This window comes from Carassius carassius, chromosome 20 (genome assembly GCF_963082965.1).
Source record: "Carassius carassius chromosome 20, fCarCar2.1, whole genome shotgun sequence".
In the NCBI taxonomy this organism is placed as follows: domain Eukaryota; kingdom Metazoa; phylum Chordata; class Actinopteri; order Cypriniformes; family Cyprinidae; genus Carassius; species Carassius carassius.
The window spans coordinates 30,520,000-30,540,788 of record NC_081774.1 but is presented as its reverse complement, the minus strand read 5'-3'; the positions used below and the strand labels follow the sequence as shown (position 1 = coordinate 30,540,788).

The 20,789-nt window shown below is 35.8% G+C and overlaps 1 protein-coding gene across 2 annotated transcripts in view; it reads left to right on the top strand.

Moving 5' to 3' along the window:
* The window catches only part of LOC132096853 (rho-associated protein kinase 1-like), a 60,773-nt gene that overhangs the window by 901 nt on the left and 39,083 nt on the right, over positions 1 to 20,789 (top strand). The gene's annotated exons all lie outside the window — the stretch shown is intronic.

Sequence of the window (20,789 nt, the reverse complement as noted above, 5' to 3'; positions counted from 1 at the left end):
ATAACGTTGTGTTAATGGACATTGTATAGAATGAGGTCAGCACAAACTCATATAAAACACGACCATCGTGCAGTAAGTTATCTTAAGCGAGGCTTCATGATGTTTGCCATGTAATGCATTCCAGGTTGTAATCACTTCAGTACAAGTCACACTTTGTGAGAGTTGCTGGTTTTAAACTTTATTTGTTTCTCTAAGTTCTTACTGATTTCTAGACCCTTATACATTTTTACAACTGATTAATATTATTAATTAAAATATAGTTTCAGTTTGCAGTACATTACAGCTTTATATGTTTCTTGATAGTTCATTGCAGGGTTGAATCTACAACTTTTGGTAACCAGCAGGGTCTTTAACCGCTAGGCCACACCACCCATGCTCAGATTTTTCATCGAACCAACTTTTCCTCTGCTTTTGCACCATGTGTTTACATGCAGTTTACACTGAGGTGAAATGTGCAATTTGTGCAACTGATTTAATGAATTATTTCAGCAATTTCGTACATTTGAGCATTGCTTTTTTCAAGAATTTGAGCTCTTTGTACTTCTATGACCGTTGTGTACACATGCACACACTGACAGATTGTGTTGTTGTTTCAGTTATAGTAAATCTTACTTTGCATTAAAAACATTCTGACTGAGAGCGTTAGTTATTAATAGTGGCACTTCCTGTAAAGTCTTTTTTTTTATGTAGTCTTCAGTCTCACAGTCTTTGACAGCATCTGTAATAAGTGCTGGTCACGGGATTTTGCATTAATGCATTGAATTAGACAGTATTTATGTATAGACGTGTATGGTTACTACGACCATTCGTAACCCTGTTTGGTTTAACTACAAAACCGATAGTTCTGGTTTTGGCTTTTGATTTGTCAATATAGCGTTCCCGCTCCGCTAAAATTATCTTTACATCTTCATTTACATTTACAAATTTTGCATACACTTTTGGCAACATGCATGGTGTCCGTGTGTCCTTAAAAAGTCTTGGGGTGAAGATGGGTTTTTTGGTCACATTACCGCTAAAATATGAATATTTTTACTTGCTTGACCCAACAAATAGCCTGAATAAAATTAATTGACAAAAAATAACCCACAAAGCACCAAAACGCAAGAATGGTTCATCTGATTTTATAGGATTCAGTGTAAACAGTGATTGATAATCAGTGTATTTCTGCTATCAAGGTCTGTCTCTCTGTGAGAGACTTCAAAACAAATGAGCGTAACACCACACATAAAAAACACACTGAGGTAGAACTTCAAAATGTGCAGTTTAATTATAACATAAGACACATGCCAAGGGAGCTGTTTTGTTGAATATTCTCACGATTGCAAATGTTACATTGATTTTAGTTCAATAAATAAGTAGCTAGTAACGTTACTTACATTTTAAACACAATTCAAAATCACCATTTCAGGCTAAATAAGGAGCAAAGGTAGCGCCTCAATGGCAGATCTGTGGACAAAATATCCTTGGTGTGATCGGAAAGAAAAGAGGCTACTTATACATATTAAATAAGAGAAAACACATCATGAAATCGCGTAACATCTTGGTAAACAACATCTTGCATTTATATTGCAATTTCATTCATGAGATGTTATCAAAATAAATCTCGGCCTCAAAGGGTTAAACCAGGGGTGTGGGAAATTTAAACGCTCTCTTTAAAAATCAATACCATTTTAAATGTTTTTTTTTTTTCAAGATGCATACATATGACATGGAAAAATGCATATTTTCATATTAAAGTATGGTATCATAGTCTTCATCACTATCATTATTTAGACCTTTAGAAATCTCCGCCCTCTCTGAGACATAAGAGCAATGTTCAATTTGTTAACGAGCTGATTCTTCACATCGAATCTGTTGAATCAGTTAACAGCTTGCACTTGATTCATTCGTGAAATATAACTCACTGATCTAGTGTTGTAAGAACCTGGACTTTGGTATCAAGTTGATACTTACATTTTAAAAAAACATTACCAGCCAATCAAAAACATGTTTCTTGAGCGTAAATGCAGTGGCCAATCAGAAGCTTTTAAGTCAGAAGAGGTTGTTCAGCGTGAGCTTTGCGCACTTGTGAGTCATTTTGTTTTAACATGATGTAGGCTAATTAAGATTAATTGTGCAGTATAGACAGTTTTCACTCAGTGAGCGTTTACTATGAGGAGAGAACTTTTTGCTCGGTTTCTGTATATAACCCTCTCATGTAGAAGTTTTATTTTTCATGCTGCAAAGTTTTGACAACAAAACTGTACAATAGAATGAAAAAAAAACAACTTAGTGAAATAAAAGTGCTACATTAAGTTGTTGATGTGCTCATCAATCTAGCGCCATAAGAAAACAATAAATAAGCCATATTACCACAATATTTTGCATACTACAGACTGGTTTGCATATCAGTTTAGCCACTTTCCTGCTAATAGCAAGGCAACAAAATGATTTACTTATTATTTATTTTCAAAAAGGTTAATTAATAATCAATACTCTAAAGAGTTGTTTCCAATCTAATTACAGAGCTATGAACACTGAATTGCTTTCGTGAGGCAACTGTGACATTATTTGACATATGGTTTATTTGTTTTATTGACGTTTTTCCACAGTTGAAGCACTGATTGCCCGATTCCATGATGCATATTTTTTTTATTACCGTATTTTTCGGACTATAAGTTGCACCTGAGTATAAGTCGCATCAGTCCAAAAATACGTCATGATGAGGAAAAAAAACATATATAAGTCGCACCGGACTATAAGTCGCATTTATTTAGCCACATGAACTGAGGTGGGCATCAAAAGCACATTTACTGTTTGAGAGAAGGTAGAGATAATAAAACCGAATCACTTGAATTAATAAATCAAATAGGCCTAGATGTAGGGCTGGGTATTTTTCAAAATCTTTTGATCCGGTGCCAATTTCGATACCTCAGTTTCGATACCCGTTCCTAACGATACTTTTTTCGATACCATATGTTTTAAAATCCATTTCAACATCAACACAAATACATTAAACACAAAACTTTTATTTTTCACCTTAATTACAACAAATTCTGGTAACACTTCACACTCAGGATAACATTATTAATACAACTGGTTGTGCTTTTTGGATAGGGGTGCGCCATTCAGGGGCGGACTGGGACCAAAAAGTTGCCCTGGACTTTCTTGCCCACAGCAGCTCACCACATCATAATGCAAACGCCCCTGTTTTGATGTAATTTATTTTGTTTAATGAAACCAGCGTGAAAACCAGTGTTTCACAAACTGGATAGATCTGAGGTGCAGGGCTCGCAAAATCGTTAGCCCCACGTCCCGGGCTATTGTGTTTTCCAGTCCGATGGGCTATCGTGAAAAGTGATGTAAAACTCCTTACTTGATTCGCGTTGTTTACTCGCTTGAAGGGGTGAAACGGATCGTAGCTGATCGCTTGCACTTGTTTCTAAATCTTGCTGATTCAAGGGTTTTAAACAATTTGCGCACGTTCGGAGCTTGCGCTCACTCATTCAAAGCACGCGCTACGAGCAGCATTTCAGACAATGTGCGTACAGAGAATGAATTCATCTTTCGCGTATCGTAACTTCTGAATGAACACATACACACACACAGTTATATCAAAATAATTGTCTCTGCAAGTATTCTCGTAAACACAGTCGGTTATGTTTTAAGTGAACGTATACAGTGGCCTGCTGCTTAAAAAAAAATTTGCTTTACCGGATAAATCTGTCTATCTCTCTCTGTTTTTTAGTAGACGTAAAAGGGGGTGTGTTTCAAGATACGCGATGGAGTACACCAAACTAAACAGGGAGGGAGGGCAAAACACTGCTTCATTAAATTGGTGGTATTGCTGCTTTGGTTGCAATACTCTTATCGCATATGTTGCACTTTGCTGACTCGGCATCCACTTTTATAAAGTGTAGCCACACTTTAGACCTCTTTGGCATTGTAAAACGGAAACGTTTTGAGAAAAAACAACTACACTTGTGCTGTGTGACTGCGAGTATCTTCAGAAATCCTCCCTGTCATGTCACGTGGTGGTGGACGGCCAATCACGGCGAATTTAGGTCCTTACATGCACGTATGCTACAAGCTCACACAGACACAGCTGCCTGGCAAAACAAATAAAATAAAAACCGGCCGCTTGGCTTTTGGAACCGAAATTTGGCACCGAAAGATAAATAATTTTTTGATACTCATAGTATCAAAGTTTTTCGTTCGATACCATAAAGGCATTGAAGTTCGGTACCCAGCCCTACCTAGATGTTGATGCCTGCTGGGTTTTTCTAATTGTTGGGGAAGTTGGGGAAGTCGTGGCCTAATGGTTAGAGAGTCGGACTCCCAATCGAAAGGTTGTGAGTTCGAGTCCCGGGCCGGCAGGAATTGTGGGTGGGGGGAGTGCATGTACAGTTCTCTCTCCACCTTCAATACCACGACTTAGGTGCCCTTGAGCAAGGCATCGAACCCCCAACTGCTCCCCGGGCGCCGCAGCATAAATGGCTGCCCACTGCTCCGGGTGTGTGCTCACAGTGTGTGTGTGTGTGTTCACTGCTCTGTGTGTGTGCATTTCGGATGGGTTAAATGCAGAGCACAAATTCTGAGTATGGGTCACCATACTTGGCTGAATGTCACGTCACTTGTCACTTGTCACTTGTCACTTGTTGCTTGGAAAACTACATTTTAAAAACATTTAATTTCCACTGGATTGGATTGTCAGGCTTTATTTTTATTTTATTTTATTTTTACGCTGAAGAAAATTTGCTCCCTGGTCTCATTGTTGTTGTTTTTTATATCAACTGTTTTAATTAGTGGCAGAATTTTTCAGTCTTAAAACACTCAAAAATAATTTCAAATGCATACCATACCATTTTAAGAGACAAACAACAAAGTCAAGAAAGTTCAAATCTTTTCGAGGCATGAAATGGAACAGTCTTCACATGACTCTTTGTGTGTGTGCTTGAGAGAGACAATATGCAATAACTTACAGCTGTAATACCAACTAATCTTGAGCAAATATTGCAGCTCTGGCAAACCATGTGATCAGGATACTACTAAAACTATTCAGTTTAATTTTAGTCATGTGGAATCGTTTTGCATGCATTCAGAGAAAGCTGTCCTCCACACTTATTTAGTGAACAAATCATTTTGATTCTTCAGATGAGTCTGACAGCACACAAAAAAAGGGCGATGAATTCTTCTACAGGAGAATCTTGGAAAGAAAATGAATTGCTTCAAGGCAAAATGTGGCCTATAATGCCTCAGTCAGTGTAGCTCATTATGTTGTAATCGTGTAATGTGGTGATGTAGTATTTAAAGTTGTTGCATAATCTATATATGTTTTTTCATTACGTTTATGTTCTCTGCAAACAAAGCAAATCATCTTCTACTCTGTTTCTGCATTATTAAACTGTCATTGTTGCAGGTGGATGGGTTTAGAGCCCTTCAAGTTTCTTCAGCTCCCAGTAAATGAACTCCACACATGAGGGTGAACAATAATCATCTATAATGATTCTACAGTTGTTTTAAAATAGTCTTCCTCTGACAAACATTACTATGTGTTCAGCATTGCAGATTGGTGGACACACGCATGCAAGGGAAAATATTGTCCTCATTGAAGTCCATAAAATAGTCACTGGTCTTCCTGGGAGTGAAGCATCGAAATTAAAAAAAAATAAAAATAAATCCTTTTTGTGCATCACTAGCATTTTTAAAACTGTGTTTTTAGGAATTTTGCACGTAAGGCAGTTTTTATGTCACCCCAACAGAATAATATTTATACTCCAATATGCCTTTGAAATATAAACATTTAAAGTATGGCTGTAATTAAAACATTTGATGCCAGATTTATTCAAACGTACATAATAGATACATAAAATACTATGGAAGTCAATGGCTACCGGCAACTGTTTGGTTTCCATCATTCTTCAAAATGTCTTCATCCGTGTTCAACAGAAGAAAGAAACTCTTACAGGTTTGGAACAACTTAAGGTTGCGTAAATGAAAAGATAATTAACTTTTTTTTGGAGAACTGTCCCTTTAACTGTATATTATGTATAGTATTCCAACCACTATCTATGGCTTTTACAAAAGCTCACTTTATAATTGCTGTGAATTAAATTGCACGTTATAAATAAAATGAAATGCCTTTCAGTTACACACAGCATTTGTAAAGGCCTAAGCCTTGTGTTTGCTCTCACAAAGAGCAAATAGTAATAGTAAAGGTACTTTTGTTTTGTCAATCTGAAGCTTTCACCTCTGGCCTGTTCTTACCCGTCTCTTCCATGTGTATCGCCTCACCTGTCCCCATATCCACCTCTAATACTTCCTGTTACAGCCACGGTTCGAGATATGACATGTTTAATGAAGCTAGAGTCTAGATCTGCATGCACCTCAGGGCAACTGGCCGATCAAAGCCACTTTGTGCTTGGGAAGCTCATGACCGTTTCTTGTGGTGCGCTGGGGCTGATTCGTTCCTTTAGCCGTCCTCCTCTGCCATGGGGCGGCTCTGGGCGACCGGCATCACTGTTTCCAGCTTATGTTATATTTTCCTCTGACTTTACATTCCTGGAGGAATGTGTCAGAAATGGCATTTTCAACAACATTTCTCACCGCACACTGACCTAATTCTGGTTTTGTGGCACCCAAACGACTTTTGAAAATGTGATTTCAGATGTTGGTGATTTTAAACCTATTTCAAACAATGAGTCATTCATAATTTAGATTGCATTTCACATCGGGAAAGAAGTGTAACAACATAATGCTTTCTCGATAAAACAACTAACTTAATTATAAAACATTTATAACAATTATTAAATATTGATATTACAAATAAAAATGTTTTCCTGCTGGTCAGCTGTTACTGACAAACTCTATGTGACAATTTCACTTTAATGACATTCCTGATCAGGTTTAACCTCAAATTATAACATTTATTTGAATTAAAATATTGCAAACTATTACAATGTACCCAACATAGTGGATGGGCAATTACTAAAGATCACGACAAGATCAAATATATCAAATAATTAAGATACGGTTTTTACGATAAACCAGTTTGATTTCTATTATAGTTGACAAAAAAGAAATTGTGTATGTGAGTGAAATGAAATATTTACTTATTTGAAAGAAAAGTGAATTTAAACTCATTCTATTCTTTTAAGATATTTAGATTGCAGAGATAAATTTTATATAGATAAAATTGACTAACATTTAATATTCATGGTTTTGAACTTGATTAAAAAATAGCAAAAACTGTAATTTAAGGGACATGACAATTTCAAACAAAATGTATGCACAAAATGTATATTTGGGATTTTAATAATTAAAATATGGTGTTTCTGAAGAAAATTTTTGGAAAAAATTTAATTATCATGAATGGACACGAAACTTGCCCTAAATTATCGAAAAAGTAACCATTTGTGAATGTTAGTGAGGGCAGGCCTGAGCGTTTGAGGGTTTCACTCTCCGTGTTCGTGTATATTCCTGTTGACTGATCAGTGGATGTACAGTATATTTGATGTACTGTAAACTCTAGTGTGTAGATGCCAGACTCACCGTCTCCTGGCTGAGAATAATCTGGTTTTCTCTCACAATTGCATACCACAAAGAATTGATATTCAATGCACACCTTATTGATGATGCATACTGTATACAGACAAACGCATGTGCATGGAATATGAATGTAGTGTGCTATCTTGCATGCTCTGCATTTTCCCACAGAAACACATAAAAAAGAAATGCATAAAGTGATAGTTCTCCCAAAAATGAAAATAGTCATCAGTTACACACACTCGTCTTTTTGAAAAATGCAGGTAACCAAACAGGTGATGGCAGCCATTGACTTCCAAACCTATATTCTCGACTTGAAAGAGATGTAAAGTGGACAGGCCTGTTCTGCAGTTTTATGGATGTTTTGATCTCGTATCTCCATGCCAGTCAAATCACATGACCTGAAAACTGAATATATTAATTGATAGGCATCCTTTTTTCACCCAGCTGTTTTTTAAATTCATTTAACATAACTGATTGTGTTTATGTGGCCAGTTGTTGAAACTGGTTTGTGTGTTTTGTGTGAGCTTAGGCTGAGGATGAATGGTAATGATCTTTGGGGACGAGAGTGTTGTTTTTGCCCTTCAGAAGCAGTGGTTGATCAGTGAATGGAGTCCTTTGCTCAGCCCTCGCTACATCATCCTGTGGCCGGCCGACCCAGCTCTTAATAAAATCTCTTGCTAATCAAAAAACCTCTTGTCTTGGACCCACAGGGGGCCCCTGAGTGTATGTGTGTTACAGTGCAGTGCTTTATGGCCCATGTATATTCTTGTGGTTTGAGGTACAGATTTGCAGTTTGAAAAGAAAAATAAATTGGTTGGAGAGAATTATGAATAGCAGGACTTGATCCCAGACTTAGTTCAAGTCATTTGGAAAAATAAACATAGTATGAAACACTAACTAAATGGACCATTGGATGTCTTGAGCGTGTTTCTGCAAAAATGAGTATATAAATACTCAATAGTTGACTTAATTTAATGACTTTTTCTTTAAACATAAATTATGAGCATCTGCATCAGTTAAAATCTATATACAAAACTTTTTTTTTTAATACTACCTCACTGTTTAAATATTGTACAATTGAATAATATAATTATGGGAGGATTAGTAATGGACGTTTAATTTGGCAAATTTGAAACTAATGTTCACATTTTAGATTATTTACTGGTATTTTACATTAGACCTATTTCTGAATTTAGGGATGTTCACTTTAACCGGTTAACCGTTAACCGACCGTTAAGAATTTTGACCAATAAATACAATCAGTTAAACAGTTTAAAGGAAAACGCCACCGTTTTTCAATATTCCTCTGTTCTTCCCTCATATTAGACGAGATGCACGTGCACGCACTGAGATGGGAGAGGCATGTATCAACTCGTGTAAGTTGAGGGAAGAAAATAGAGGAATATGGAAAAACGGTGGCGTTTTCCTTTTAAAAAGTCATTTATTATTTATTTTAAGTGATTTATCAAAATATTTAAAAAGGTTTCCTGCATTGTTAAAATAGGCTATGCTACACACATACATTTTTTGTTGTATTTTATTATTTAATTATTGCAGACGCAAAATGTTTACAAACAATAAAATAAACACTGTAAACAAAGCTATGCTATTTTAGTTCCCCTCACTCCACAACAAATCCTTTCAATTAACAGTAGCCTATTTAAAAAAAGAACACCAATAAAAAGCGCCTATAAGAAGTTTCAGCAACATAAACGACAAGCCAAAACAAATTAATTTAGGCTAAAACAAAACTGAAACCAATGTTGGGTCTCTCATTCGACATAAATTCAATTGTTTCCATATTATAGCCTACTTCACTTGTTCCAATATCCACGTAAAACAAAATGTTTTGGATAACATCATGGTGGTACAGTGATAACACTTAACAGCACAGATTTTATTACATATTTAAACTGAGCAGTGTGTTTTTTTTTTCATATGTTTCACTGACTGTATTTTATTATAATGAACCTGCATTGTCAAGGTAGCAAAGCTTAACTTTGTGCGTTTATGTGGCTCAAGCGCAGTCATTTGAGTTTTTTCCCTTCTAACAGTCATAGCAACTTTCCTTTTAGTCATGAAGATAATGTAAACCGTTTGCCTTTATTTGTGAACATTCACAATAAAAACAAATTTGTGCGTAAAATAAGCCTAAAGAAAAATAGCATGCCGCTTTCTGCCGTCTGTTTCCTTTCGTTCAGGACAAAAATGAACCAAAACTCTGCACTTTTTGTTTCTTTTTCTTAAGTTGTTATTCAAGTAAAAATATATTTCTCGTAGGGATGTCCCAATCAGGTTTTTTGCCCTTGAGTCCGAGTAGGCCTGTCACGATAACAAATATAGCTGAATGATAAATTGTCCAAGAAATTATCGCGATAAACGATAATATCGTCGTTCTAAAACCAGTTTCAACTAATGATAATGGCATAATACACCAGGTACACCTTTTCAAAGATCAATACAATTTTATGGCAGTTTCAGAGCAAGAAATACCAACATGTTGACTTTGTGTGGCTTAAAATGAATTAATTTTGTATGTTATATTATGTTTATATGCCAGTTAGGGATGCTCATATTGACTGTTTAACAGTTAACCAAAAGTAAACATTTTGACCGATGAAGGGACCGTTCAGTTAGTCTGAGACAGACGCCTCAGTAGCGCAACCGCCCGAGAGCTTTGGAAAGAAGGAGAAATCAACGCATGCGCTGTGTGTGTGTGTGTGTGTGTGTGTGTGAGTAACTGGGCGCGTAGACACACGCAACCACATGCCTACAGACCTATTTAGCTGAGCAAGCCAAATAAAGCGAGCGAAAAAAAGGCTACAAAATATGCAAAATATGTTACGGGATATATTGCGCGATAAAAAGTACAATAGTTTTGTAAGTACAATGCTGTATCGCTTGCTACGCAAACATCCACAAAGCAAATGAAAGGCGCTTCTCAAAGCTGGCCACTCTAACGAGACGTTATCTCTTTATTCCCGTGACATCCCTGCCATCGGAGAGGGTGTTTTCTGCCGCGGGCTGTCCACAGGCTGCGCTCCATACTAACACCACATCACATCATGACATGCTACATTATTTAAATAAAAATAGAAAAAAATTATCGCGGCTGAAAAAATTATCGAGCTCATTTTTTTTTTATTGTGCGATTTAATTGATTTATCGACTATCACGACAGCCCTAAGTCTGAGTCATTTGATTGAGTATCTACCGATACCGAGTCCCGATCTGATACTTCTATAATACATACAAAAAGAATAAAGAACATCGAAAAATGTAATACACACAAAAAGAATAAAAAACATCGAAAATCGAAACTGATCCAGGATTTTCAATAAATAAAATTTTGAAATATATTCAAATAGAAAACAGCTATTTTAAATAGGCTAGTAAAAATATTTCAAAATTGTACTGTTTTGCTGTACTTTGGATGAAATAAATGCAGGCTTGGTGAACAGAAGAGACTTAAACAACATTAACAAGCTTACTGTTCAAAAACTTCTGACTGGTATTATAGGCAACTTTAGCTGGATAGCTGGATGCTTTTGTCCATATTAGGAATTTCCTGATATGACTTTCTGTGCGAGAACGCCCTCTGGTATCGAGTATGAATGAAACGCACACTGCAGGAGTGTTTAACTTTTATTGGGAGGTAACGTCCGATTCCGATCAAGTCTGAAACCACGTGATCGGGCCCAATTTACGATCCCATTATTGGATCTGGACATCCCTAATTTCTCGTATAGGCCTATTTATTCGCTATATATAGCCTAGCTTTATTATGTTTTTCTCTACTCGCAGAAGCGCTGCAGGTGCGTGATGTGATATGATGAACATGTGAATGCTGTTTTTTGTGCATGTAAAATCAACCCCCTGAATGTAATAATAAAATGCGTCTTCTATGCAACTCAAAAACACCAATTTATTTTTGTTTTATACATGTAGCTTTTTTTTTACATTTGCAGCAAACATTCAAATTGCTTACTATATTTAACTGATTAATCATCGAAATTCTGCTGTTGGTTAACCAGTTAATATAAGCATTCTTAACTATTATCAGATTTAATTTAATTAATATATTTTGCATTTTTGCGCACGCAATATTTTGAATGTGTAAAAGGTTTCAAGGAAATTATGGGGTTGTTCTGCTGTTAAACATACAATGTTTTTTTTTAAGAATGTTGGAAATCAAATTGACTTCCATGGAGAACAATTCAATGGCTGCCGTCAACTCTTTGGTACCAACATTTTTCAAAATATCTTCTTTTGTGCTCTACAGAAGGAAAAAAAACTCCCACATTTTTGGAAAAGCTTGAGGATTAATAAAAGATGACTTTAAGACACAGTCATACAATAATGGCAATAATCTTTATGCAACCAGCTCCTGTTTCAGAAAAGTGGACGACTAGATGCTCAACAAGTACTGCTTAGACCAGGCCTTTACCACACACCAGATCTGCATTAGTGGTTTAGTTGTCCCATGTGTCACTTCTGGAAAACTCTGTTCAAGCCTTACATGGTGGTGTCATTCTGTTATACAGTAATATCCGGTTGGTAATTAGGTTGTAATATTAATCTAAAACAGTTTGTATATTGAAATCGAAATGACAAAGCGTGGCACTTCCTTTGCATCTCTCACTAGCAGATTTGTTTCCTCACCCTGAGGTTGTGTTAACAGAGTAAAGACTTCCGGGCTTTCTCATGCTTTATGTCACGTAATTACTATAGAAACTCCCTTCTGAGGTTTTGTTGGTTCTTGTAGGTGCTTGAGAGTTGAGGAAGGCAGTTTCTTAACTCCAAGAAAGCAAAGAACAGTCTTTGATTCTTGTGGAGACCGGTCTTGCCAGACTACCGTGAGAGAATGAACTCTTAAGGTGCTATCAAGTCTGTATTCGATGCATCCAAAACACATCCGGGTAATTTCAAGTGTCCTCTGTCCTTCTGTTCTTGAGTATTTGACTTGAACTTCACCGGACGATGACGCTGAATGAGTACAAGGATTGCATAAGAACGCATGTGGAGAAATGGTCTCAGCTGTGATGCTGTCACCAGCACATGTGCAGCGAAGCACAGCTAATCCATGCACTGCATTCAGACTGTTCAAGCAGTTTAGGCATGATTTCTATGGCAGGTAGGTGAAGCGAAATAGTTTCTTTCTATTCTTATGAAAAGATCTTTTATCATCCACTTTCAGACTACGCTTTTACATTGTCTTGGGAATGGTGGCTCCATTCTGTTTAGCATCCAGAGTGAATGCTGCACTGTAAATATAAAACAAATCCACTTGTTAAATATCTTTGGAGAAAAGATGCATGAAATATGAAAGCACATATTGTACAAACTTGTCTTAAACATATTCTGTATGTTCAGAAATAACATAAAAAATATATATAAATAGTGGCAAAACATTAAATTCAAATTAATCTATTTTAATTTGCCCTAACCATGTCAGAGTTTCTGCTGCTGTGCATTACTGTAATACTGTGCTGTTGTGGCACTGTTAACTGTATTCGTGTTACAGTGGTGTTGGTGGGTGGCAGGGCTTTATCCGTTAATAACTGGTCTCGGTTCCTTCCTTCGCTGTTCCCGTGTTCCTCATCTGCTTGGACATGCAGGATCTCTTCTGGCACACCATCACAACAGTGTTTGGTATATCTTCCGCCTTAAAGGCCATGAAAGCCCTTGTTTTAGCACTGATTAGTTCTCTGTTTTGAGAAATGTGAGGAAGGACGTGGTAAGCTGCGGAGTACAGGAGGATGACACCGCAGGGGCTTCTGATCCAGTTAGTTTCATTCATTTCAAATCATTAGTGGTTTTCACAAATACATGCTTGAGATAAAATAATAATGTGTGCATAAAGACAGAGATTACTGTAATACAGCTACACTGTCAAATGAATGTTGAATTCAAATCAGTATTTCATAATGGATGTATAAATTTTACTTCATAGTAGTAAAATTATAGTTAGTAATGCACAATATTGGATTTTTGCTCAAATTTTTGAAATTCAAGTTTTACTTTTGTTTGGAGACGACACCAAATCTCCCCAGATGTTATTAGGATTTTGATTAGTTTTGAGCATGAATTTGGTTGACATGATGACAAAATACATTCAAATATTTATAATGAAATCAGTCACTGCATGGGTTTTTTTCAGACAGATGAACATTTAAAAAAACTCTTTTAGAGCTCCTTCTAATGATGTTTGAAAAAATGTATACACGTTATTATATTATAGGGCTGTCAAAATAAAATTATAATTTCTAGTATTCATCAAATTTAAAATAAAAAGCATTTGAATTTTAGGTGTGCATCAGACAGCCGTATCAGTGGCACACGAGATGCGATGACGATGTAAGTGTCATTTGCATTTTAATACTTTTTTTAGCCTATCCAGTTAAACCCACTAGATGTGGTGCTGCTGCGTTGTTAATCACAGATATTGTGGGAAAAGAGAACATTAATGTGGAGAAGATCTTGTTTACATCAAAACTGAAACCAAGCCGTTCACAGAACGCATATTGCATTTTCTAGAGGGACTTCTATCACCATTGCACTCGCGTCTCGCACAAGAGAATGTTACGAAAGCCATGTAAAATTAATGCAAGTTCAACTTTTAAAAAAACATATCTCGACTTTATGGCATTTATAACTTTCTGACTTTTATTAAAAAAATGTATGTAAAAGAAGGTGGAAAGTGTTTAAGGATGTATTTAAATGGACTTTGATCCGATTTAAGGATGCACTTATATTCAGTCATTTAGCAGATGCTTCTGTCCAAAGGAATTACAAATGAGGAGCATCGAAAGCATTGGATCATGTCTGAAAATATAAATATCTGAAAAATATTTATGATACTTTTATCCCTCAAGAGTAATCTAGAACAGTGGTTCTCAGATAAAGTATCACCCACATAACACATAATCACCAAATCGAATTAAACGCAAGCTTTTTGATCTAATTAATATCAATAATAACCCAGTACTTTAGATATATAATGTTTCCAACACACATACACAATAGTAACGTCTTTAAGTTTTCTAAGCTAAAATGCATTATTTTCCAACCAAAAAAATAAATGAAAAAAAGTGATAAAACACTGACATTTTAGCATCTACAGTGTTTTGGTATCACGTTCACCAAGTTTGGTGTCTTAGAGGAGCTTTTTTTTTAAATACTCCTCCAAAGGAAGTTTACTGCATACACGTGTACAGAATCTAAAATGTGTGACTTCCTGTTGACTGTGATCTTAAAATGTGTTTGGCTCAATGGGAACAGAGTTTTTGGGGTTTACATATACCTGCAAATTGTCTTACCTTTATTTCTGTAGCGCTTTATACAATCCATATTTTTCAGTCAGTGACGCAAACTTCATGAAATATGAGAGAAATTCAAAATCTGCTCTAAAAGGACTGGACCTTATTCAAGAAATGTGTGTAAATATACAAGTAAATTAGGAGTGATTAGCATGTAAAAAAGATCTTCCTGAAAACTCTCCTCAGGGTTCACAAATGCATTGCAGAGCTCCAGACTGACTCTTTTTACCAGGAGCACTGTAGCCCCTGACTGAACCTGTTTTTTTTTTTTTTGGTTCAGTTCAATAAATGTGTGAAGTTCAAGTATGCAAGTGAGAACTGTATGTATGAAATATGTAATCTATGCATTCAGGTGTTGTTCAAGGGGGCGCTACAGACTTCCAGTGCTTGTGCCAGAAATGTAAATAAATACTACAGCACAATATAAACAATACTTTAATAACTTTAATAAGGAACTATACAGATCCACTGGCCTGTTGGATATGTCTACAAAAGCCATTCAATGTAATCCCAACATTAATAGTTTGTACAAAAAATCATTTTTTACCAATTCATCTCGATTGAAAATAATGCAATTGGGTTGAGAGAAAAATGTTGAAGATTTATATTGCATTGTTAGTTTATTTTAACAGAGCAATTTGAACAAGTTGCACAATCTTGGCAGCTCTCTCTCTGTGTCGGTAAGCTGTGTGTGAATAAAGTGCATTTTTGCATGCGTCTCAACATAAACCAATAGGTAGAGGTTGAATAAACATTGGCCGTGCAGATGGCGTCACACAGTTTCTGTGCTACAGGTAGCTTTCATTTAATTGCAACATTGGCTTGCATAAAGGTTTTCAAGTTTAACAGTTTAACACATTCAAGTAATTAACATTTGTATGGAGATCAAGCTTAGCTGCTGTTTTACTTCTTTATACTGTCATTAGTGCTTGATTCCAATTTTGCTGAAATGTGAGCACTGAAAGTGTGAAACTCTTGAATGCACTAGTAGTTCCGGTCAGTTTAATCACAGTTCTGAATCAATTCACACACATAAGAAGGTCACTTGCACATTCAGAGATTACATCCAAAAACACAGAAACTTAAAGTGCACAGATAAATAAATACATACTACTGCAATATAAAAAAAAAAAAAAAAAAAATAAGATTTGTCAATTTAGATTTAGATCTATTATGCTTCTTAATCATGGCTCATGCTGTAGCACAGTCTGGTCTGATTCAAACTAAAAGAAAATAAATATTTCCCCGCTCTAAGAGATAATCAGATGTATGTTTGCGAGGAAATATCATAAGCAATGTAAATGACATGATGCATGAGAACTTTTCCAAGTCTGTGTTTTTATTAGAGCTCCATCAGATGTGGCATGTTACACCTTCTGTTGCTGTTTGTTGTAAACAACAATGTTAATTTGATCTATTTATTCTTTGGTAGTGGAAGGATGGCATTTAAAGGAGAAGTCCATCCAGAAATGAAAAATTCTATTTGCTCACTCTCATGTCATTCCAAAACGTTTTTCTCTCATTTTCTTGGTAACCAAACCCCATTAACCTCCAGTGTATTTTTTTTTTGTCCATACAATGGAAGTCAATGGGAACCGGGAATAATTGGTTACCAACATTCTTCTAAATATCTTCTTTTGTGTTCTGCAAAAAAATAAGACTGAACTTAAGTGAGTAAATTATTACAGAACTGTCATTTTTGGATGGACTATCTCTTTAATCATTTTACTTCAAAAAAGCAACAATATGTATTTTTGCTGTGAGCTCATAGAGTTCTGCACTTTTGCAAAAACTCCTGTTATAATCCATGCAGCTTACTCTACAAATAATGAATCCCTTATTCACAGTCTACATTTTATTGGTTATAAAGCTGGATGCATGAAAGGGTAACTCAATCAGTGAGCTCATGCTGAACAAAAGCGTTTCGAGCAGATTTCTTCTGCTCACTGACTCATTTAAACTCCTCTTAGTGGCCGTTGCCTTCATGTGCTGAGTGCTGTATTGCAAGCAACGGATGCGATGGGAGTAAATATAAATAAATATGATGCTGTAATCAGCACTTTTCAAGATTAGGTAAACTTGATTACACGTACACATGGGATGCTTTGACAACAGCCACTTTCAATTGGGTGAAGAATTGAGTCAGTTGTATTACAGTTTCAGTGTTTGGGTAATTTTGACAACACTAGTCAAATCTGTAATTGCTCAGGTTTCTAGAGACGTTTGTTTTTAACTCCCTGTACAATGAACTTGGATTTTGGACAGTTTTAAGAAACTTTTCCTCTGATGTGCTCTTTAAAGACCCACTGTTTTCTGTTCCTTTTTTTCAGACTTTAAGTAAAGACTCAATCGCTTTCGAATGGTGTTAATTAGAAATAAAGCCCTGTTCACTTTCTGACTGTGGTCTTAGCTGTTTTTTCCTCCACTTTGTTGGGAGCTTGTTCGGCTACATTCTTAAAATAGCTCTCTGACGTGTACAGTCCTGCTGTGGAATGTGACTGTGGCCGTCCAGAATTCTCTGTGGCAGGATGTTATGCAAACATACATTACTGAATGGGGAGGTTTGATATTATCTCAGAGTTCGCACAGGGTTTGGAAAGTTGGGAAAGTGATCGATTTGAACAATTATATTTTCAAGACTCAAAATGTTTACTTTTTTTGTTGTTTTGTTATTGTGTGAATTTAAAAAGAAAAAAATAACCTTTAACAAACATCAAATGGTAAATCCATTGTACTTTGCGCGTCTCATTGCGTAGATGTTGCGAAATCACGTGATGCATTAAGATGAAAAAAGTGCATCTGCACATCCTGTTTTTATCTACAATTGAATGAACCACTGAATTGTTCGTGCTACCGTTTTTGGCTTATGAGAGGAGGTTTCTAAACTACGGCAAGGAGGAACAACACAGAATCTATAGCTTAGAATGCAAAAACAAGACATTGCTGTAGGGCTCGTAAGATTAACTGAAATAAAACTAAATCACGGTATGGCTTAGTGTGATTTATCCAATCACAAAGGCTGGAATTTAATTAAAGAAATACTTGTGCTGTGTGTTTCAGAGTGATGCGTGACACTGTGGGAGGTGTTTGCAGCTCGGTCCACAGTAAATGCTGCTCCGCACAAACTCTATCCAATACTATATCGTTTCACTTATCAACAAAAGAGAAGCTTTAAAGGGATAGTTTACCCAAAACTGAAAATTCTGTCATTTACTCACCATCAAGCTGTTCCAAATACTGTATGTATGACTGACTTCCAGCTGGTGAACACAAAAGAGGATATTTTGAAGAATGTTGGTAACCTTATTGACTTAAATAGTCTGGGAAAAAATACTTTGGACGTCAATGGCTCCCAACATGCTTCAAAATATCTCCTTTTGTGTTCAACAAGAGATATTAAGTCTTACGGGTTTAAAACAACTTGAGGGTGAGTAAATAACGGCAGAATTTTCTTTTCGGAGGAACTATCCCTTTAAGAGATTCCTGTGGTTTTCTGTCAGAACAGAAAATTTGAAGGTTTATTTGTGCCTTAATTTTTTCATTTAAAAAAAGATAACGTAATATAAAACACAAATATTATTATAATAGTATACATTTCTGTATTTTTATATATATTTTTAGATTTTTTAATAATCATAATTTAATAATATTATTATTTTAATAGCCATATTTATATACAATCACAAAATGTTGGTCAAATTGCTTAGCCCCACAAATAAGCACAGCAAATCTGAAATTCTTCTTCTTGCAATTTGAAAAGCCCTACATTGAACCCTACAATCTGAGAAACTAAATTAATAAAAGTGGGGTTAGGAGGGTCATTTGCAATTTATAAAACTTTCCTGGGTGGACACACAGTTACATGTGATTTGGCAAAAAAAAGTTCTGTAAAGTTTATTAAAATAAAAAAATGGTATCTTCTGGATATTCCTTCTGATATCCAGGTTTTGTTACAGTGTGAATTGGTATCATGTCCTTGGCAATATAATATGCTATGGCATGATTGATTTCTTTGGCCCGGTAAGATGAAGCCTGACGCTGAAACGCCTCTTTGACTGACCAATGGCTTCAGCTGAAGATGAACCAGCACTGATAGATGCATGGCTACTCTGTAAATAGAGAAAGACAGGAAAAACATTACTTTATAATCGGGCTGCACGATGTGTCGTTTAAGCATCGATATATCGCGATGTACGAATCCACGATAGTCACATCGCAGGATGTGCGATGTAGGGTGTCGTAGTTGATCCATTAACGCGCGCGAGAGAGACAGAGGGAAAGAGAGAGAGAGAGAGAGAGCGAGAGAGAGCGGGCGCTTTAAAAAACACGAGCGCTGTCTTGCTCTCTCTCCCTCGCGCATATTTATCAATTGACACGATGGTGTCGATGTTTAAATCATTTAAAATGAGAATGTAAATCTGCTCACCCCATTTTTGTTTGTAAGAAAAAATTAGATTAGATTTCATATCGCAATAGATATCGCAGAAAAATGAAATATCGCAATGTCATTTTTTCCCAATATCGTGCAGCCCTACTTTATAACACTCAACACTGACATTTTAACATGTCTTGACATTTAAATGGGCATTCTTGATGCATAGTAACTTGTCTGTAAAACACTAGTACTAAAATTCATATTATTATTATTATTATTATTGTCTGAATAACAAGCCAAGCCAGTGTTAACTATTATAGCTAGCTTAAACTACTTATAAAGGGCAAGATGACTCACACTTTGTGACAGTGTATGACTTAAATGCATTCCATCAACGTATAATTAAAATAATTTTTCTGGCACACTGTCATTTTTAATTACTCCGTTTACTTTTAGCTTTAACTTTTAGCATAGCTAGCCTAGTGGACCTCTAGCTAATTCCTCAAACTACATTAAAAACAAGCTAACATTACATGCAAATGAAAATAGTCTGTGTAACTGTGGCATCTTGTCATTCAAATAATTATTTTTATGTCGTATTCAACACAGAAATGAGACAAAGTTTAATAAATTTACCTTCATCTCTCTGAATTGGACTGAATGGTTGTCACAGAGATGAGCGAACATGTTAGACGTGTTCCCGTGTTTCCCTGCCACTTTCCTTCCACAAAAAAGGCAATAAAACAATAAAAAGATTTTTGACTAATGTGTATATAAATGCCCATCAACTGTTCCCAGTTAAGAAACTGCAGACCAATGGAACCAGGTTATTCGTGGCATAAGTGACATCAACAGGCTTAATCTTAATCTACTGTAATCCAGGATCTCTTAAATCAAGTGTGGCGTGTGCTCAGACCCTCAGCCTCAATTCAGGCTTCATGACTTTTTATTGTTTAACATATTCCTTCAGGTTCACTTACAATCTTACAAAGTCAGTGACACTCTTTGTGGGCTTGTGCATTGTTAAAACAATGATAAACCAGGAAAGAGAAGTCTGTTTGCTTCTCCTACTAACTGGTGGCTTTCTGTTCACGTGTACATTTCAGTTCTTTCTTTTTAATACATGTGCATTGGCGATTGATCATAGATCAGTTTTTGCTTTGGCGGTATAGAGCATTAATGACTGTGAAAAATAATAATATACAGCATTTCAGCACAACTTAAAATATCGCACGTGTTGTTTTTGAACAATCGGTCAATGTATGATTGTGCAGATTACTTTTTTCTACATGTAGCCATTGCTCATTGTGAATGTTATTGCATTAACTAAGGTTAACTAATGAGTACTTAAAGATTTTGTTTTTGAGTGTATTTCCTTATTGTATTTAAATATTCGGTTATTTTGGTTATAAGAAACAAGTTATTAAACCTGTTATTCTGTATTATGCAACTAAATTTCAATATCGTGATAATTCTGTATACCATGATAAAAGCATTAGCAATTAATTGCAACAATTTGATACTGGCATATCCCTATTGGAGTCAAATTGTGCATTTTATGCTGATCG